Source organism: Vicia villosa, unplaced genomic scaffold (assembly GCF_029867415.1).
Source record: "Vicia villosa cultivar HV-30 ecotype Madison, WI unplaced genomic scaffold, Vvil1.0 ctg.000058F_1_1, whole genome shotgun sequence".
Classification (NCBI taxonomy): domain Eukaryota; kingdom Viridiplantae; phylum Streptophyta; class Magnoliopsida; order Fabales; family Fabaceae; genus Vicia; species Vicia villosa.
In genome coordinates this window covers 1,702,657-1,707,855 of record NW_026704987.1, presented here as the reverse complement: position 1 = coordinate 1,707,855, position 5,199 = coordinate 1,702,657, and the positions used below count along the sequence as shown (strand labels likewise).

Sequence of the window (5,199 nt, the reverse complement as noted above, 5' to 3'; positions counted from 1 at the left end):
TTTCATGCCTTAAACTACTGAAGCATTTCATGATCCATAAGTGAATTAACTATCCTGACTTACACACACCAAGAATAAAATCCCCAAGACCTTATATTAAGATATTGCTGACCACGGAATTGTCTGAAATGCATTATGAAATGGATAATCATCATAAGCCTAACATAAGAACTAAAATGCCAAATTACCAAACATCAAATATCAATTCATATGCAAGCAATAATACATATTCATAAGCTTAGCAGCTATCAAACAGGAATCAAGTCTAACACTTAAACTATATAGCAATTGTAATTGCTTAATCAACCTTCAAACTCTAATACTTAAACTATATAGCAATTGTAATTGCATAATTAATCTTTAAACTTTAACACTTGTACTATAAATTATGAACTAGAACCTAATTAATGAAAGGAAATACTACATAGATATAGTTATGTTTTTCTGCAACCACTTCTCATTTTCCACTTCCAAAGTAAGGAGTAAAAGGTACACCGGTGGATGGTAACCAATAATATCCAGAAATCAAATGAGCAACCGTGAAGTTTAAAGCCTGTTTAGGATAAATAAGAGCATGGTACCCTGGCCATTTAACTCGATTCTTTACTCCGGCTCCTAAGCCATAATTTTTATATTCAGCATAGTAAAGTGTATCTTGTGCTTGGTCGGTGCCACCCCACTTGAGCCATCCCTCACCATTTATCACCTCACTTATGTGACATTCCATAAAGATGACTTTGGAGTAATTCATCCATGGTCGTCCGAGATAACTACGAGTCGAGTTAAGGAAGGGAATAAGATCCAAATCGGCCGAGATGTTGCAAAACTGGAATGTGAAACCAAAAGTAGTTTGCTTATCGTGTGGTCCACCCTGGGCCGTGATGGGATTTTGGTTGGTTGACCCTTTTTTAACCAATATTTGACAGTATTGAAACACCACGGCGGCTCTCCCAAATATATAATCCGCACTTCCGCGGATTCTACATTCCCTATAGTATTGACGACCGGAGTCAGCTAACAAACTGTCTTGGTAGCCGAAATTCCACATCGATAAAAGACAGATTTGTCTGAGGTTGAATATAATGCCACAGCTTGGCCGTTTAGAGCCCCTGCAGTGTTCTCAAATGACATATCTTGTGCAATAAATCCATTGCCTGAAACAGCTTCATAAAATAATGAAAAATATGAGATAAACTAATACAGTCTTCCAACTAGGGGTGTTCATGGTTCATGAACTGCACTGAATTGAACCATATAAATAGTTCAGTTCAATTATTAATAACCACATTAACAACAATTCAGTTAACTATTTAAACAGTTTCAATACAGTTATAAACTAGTTTAAACCGGTTTGTATATATAAACTGGTTTAAAACCAGTTTGTAGTTGCAAACTAGTTTTATATTACAAATTGTTTTAAAATCAATTTATTTTGAAATTTTATTTATAAAAAATAAATAAATAATTATATATATATATATATATATATATATATATAATATATATATATATATATAAATTGCAAAGTTAAGAAAACATACTATTGTTTGTGCATACAACATATAATATCTTTGAAAGCAAAACTCGAGAATATGATATTATCTTGCATGAAATCTAATAGAGATGAGAAAAAATTGAAAGAATTGTAAAATTAATTTTGATCTGAATTATTAGATTGCAATGGCTTATATGTAAACTTATCCTACATTGATATTTTAATGAAAATGGCTTATATGTAAACTTATCCTACATTGATATTTTAATGAAACTGATATATGAACCTATTCACAAACTGAGAAAAAGAAATGAATTTCCAATCGCAAGTAGGAAGGAACATACAAATAGTAAAGTGAAAAAAGCCTGAAGATAAAATGGAACAAGAGTCAGAAGTTGAAGAGAAGACTTGAGAAGTGCCTTGCAGAATGGTTCAATTGTTCACTGACACTACATTTACATTAGATAACTTTAAAAAATTCTGAAACATTAAATTTTCTGGTAGATACAAACTTCATTGATAGATTATGAAATCATTAACAAATTACTAAGCTTTTTGGAATTGATTAATCAAGATAAAAAACAATTTATTCATATATTCCATCAAATAAATTGATTAGTCATTTGCAATTTAAAAAGGAAAAGCTGACACAATATTATTAACATAGTATAAAATTTGTTATATTTAGTCTTTATAATATACCGAGAGTTGTTTTTAAAATTTTTGAAAATTTATAAAAAAAATTAAAAATAAAATAGATAAACAGTTCAAAGAAGTTTAAATTTGGTTAACTGGATTGTTTATAATATGTGGTTCAGTTCATTAACGTTCAATCCAATTCAGTTTAAGTATATGGTTCAATTAACCATATTTTTGCACACCCCTACTTCCAACGACAAATCTAACAAATACATTTACACATTACTTTTTGTGAAATCATATAAAATAAAATTGAATAGAACATGTCAAAATATATAAGTAGAAGCTTGTAAATTTTCTTACTAAAGGTAGCTGTTTCGGGGGTGCTCAAGTGGTCATGCTTCACACTCAAACTACCAGTGATAATTGTGGCATCCATGCCATCGCCAACCATAACGATGTTCCATTTTTCTTCAAGAACAATAACATGTTCATTATAAATCCCCTTCTTGACGTGTATGACGTAACGTATCTTGCTGCGAATAGGTGCTGACAGTAGCGCATCAATCACTCTTGTAAAGTTTCCGGTTCCATCTGCAGCAACTACAACGTCAGGAACACGAAAGTCATGCAATGAAACATCCTCGGAATCAACAGCATGACATGTAGTGGCAAAGAGAAGAAGTATGGTGACAATTAGGGCTGGACAACGGGCCGGGTTGGGCGGTTTCGGGCCCAAAAGCCGCACCCAACCGAACCCGCGGTTGAACAATGTAAACCCATTTCCGCCCATTTTCTTAATCGGTTTTGCCGGGTTGGGTTCTTACGGGCCGCGGGTTAATACAAGCGGTTTAATCGGGTTATTGGATGAGTTACAAATTACTACAACTTTAATTCAACATAAATAAAATTCACATAAATACAAAATAAATATAAGTATTTTGTAGAATCCATAACAAATGTTAGCAGACATTATTAAGAAATGGAATACAAAAAGTACTCCAGAATTATGGAATGATAATGACTCAAATAATAGGAACCAACCAGGGGTCCATTTTCTTTTGTATTTTTTTCCTTTCCCCTTCTGAGCAGCTTAACTTGTAGTTATCTGAATCCATAATGGTTCACAATCTTAAAATACTGAGACCTAAGATAAACATATTGTAAAAGAAATGTGATTTAAATCAATTATAAGATAGCAAACCATCAACTTACTAAACTTACATAGTTCAATTTTTCTCAATGCCTGAGAGATGTGTCAAAGGACCAACCTGCAAACCTGCTATGAAGAAAAAAGATAAGATGTGTCAAGGGACAAATCATATAGAAGACTAAGACGACTAAGATACAAATTGAATCATTTAAAATATAAAAATAATTATTACCATTGCATGAATCTTGCAACCAGCATAAGCAAAACAGTGAGGGAAGACTAAGACACTAGATGTTTCACTCGAACCTCATTGTCACATATTTAAAACTAAAGTAAATTGAACTATGAAAATCACATGCAACTAGCTACTATTTTCCCTAAAGTTTTTCACAATTGTACTGATGTATCATAATTTCCTAGCTGAGTTAAAAGCAAACAGATGGTTGTAAAGGTTTAGAAGTATCAAAATGACCATAAAAGTTGAGTTTTTCAGTGTCATTCATCAGTGTTCTAATTTCAAGTCTTTGACACAGACCATCAACGATAATCCCGTAGCAGCAGACCAAGCATTCCTAAAATAATATAGAGTTCTACGCTAACATCATTAACGAGAAAGTTAAAGGCACGAACACGTATCTTACATCTAAGGCAAGGAGAGAAAGAATCTTGAAGCTACCTAAAATTCCATTCATCGGTGTTCTAATTTCATGAGACAGTAGTTATAAACTGACATAAAAAACAAATAACTCTAACATAAAAAAATTTAAAATGAAAAAAAGAAACAGAAACCAAATCAACTAAAATAACTCTAACCTTACAGATCTGAACATGCACAGCAGATTCGAGTTCATGATAACCAATCATTAGAAAATTAAAAAAAATAATAGTAAAGTTGATAAATTACAAAACTAAAAAAAATTAACTCTATAGCAATAAACCCTCTTTTAAATAAGTGAAGAACATACACAGAATATAGAAAGTAGAGAGAAAAATTCTCTAACCTTTGTGTGAATGGTTGAAGGAGAGATTTGTCTTCAAAAAACCATATCTATCTTCAAGATTAAATATTATTATTGTTCATTGGTGGTAGTGACAGCGTTGAGTGTGAGAGTCATGGCGACGGCAAGAGGATGACAACAGTGAGAGTGAGAAACTGAAAGAGGAAAGGGTGGTAATACAAATTTGACGAAGAGTGGTGGTGGTGGTTGTGAGACTCTAGGTTTTGCGAGTCTCTAAACTGAGAGAGAATCTAAAAGAGAAAAATATGTAAAGGCTTGTTTGGGAGAAAGAAAATAATACTATGGCTATGTTTGTCTCTACGGGCGGGTTCAGGTACCTACGGTGAATTTTTCTTCACCCGCTTCCGCCCAATTCAACCCAGTCAAACCTGCATTAATAACCCGGTGACCCATTTGATCCATTTGAACCCGCCCAGAATCAATATTTCGGTTCGGTTTAACTTGTTTTTACTGGGTCGTCGGGTTTTGTCCACCCCTAGTGACAATGTGAATGTGAATGGAAGCCATTGCTGCAATGTTTTAGTTTGTAAAAATGCTCTTCAATACATTGCTTTTATAACCATATTTCTTTTATGTATCATTCTTAATAGGGTCACAGAATCGATATGATATTATGCACATGCATTTCCAAATTGAGTTACTGAGACTTTGCAACAACTCTCTGTAATGTAATAATTAAAATTGGCTCTTCATGAAAAAAAGAAAGTAAATACATACGTTGTATATGGTTACAGAGATGATTTTTTATTCATTTTTGAGTTTGAGTATGAAAATGTTCATTACTAAAATAAAATCAAACATTTGATTTTTTATTCATTTTTTAGTTTGAGTATGAAAATGTTCATTACTAAAATAAAATCAAACATTTGATTTTTTATTCATTTTTGAGTTTG

The 5,199-nt window shown here is 32.4% G+C and overlaps 1 long non-coding RNA gene and 1 pseudogene across 1 annotated transcript; both read right to left on the bottom strand.

The window, feature by feature from the left end:
* Window positions 1-457: 457 nt before the first annotated feature.
* On the bottom strand, window positions 458-2,927 carry LOC131623218 (probable pectinesterase/pectinesterase inhibitor 44; annotated as a pseudogene).
* A 96-nt stretch (window positions 2,928-3,023) lies between these two features.
* On the bottom strand, window positions 3,024-4,778 carry LOC131623202 (uncharacterized). The gene is made up of 3 exons (XR_009290168.1): window positions 4,289-4,778; window positions 3,359-3,413; window positions 3,024-3,242 (listed from the first exon to the last, which is right to left on the bottom strand). It is a non-coding gene; the product is annotated as an uncharacterized LOC131623202 (long non-coding RNA).
* Window positions 4,779-5,199: the final 421 nt, after the last annotated feature.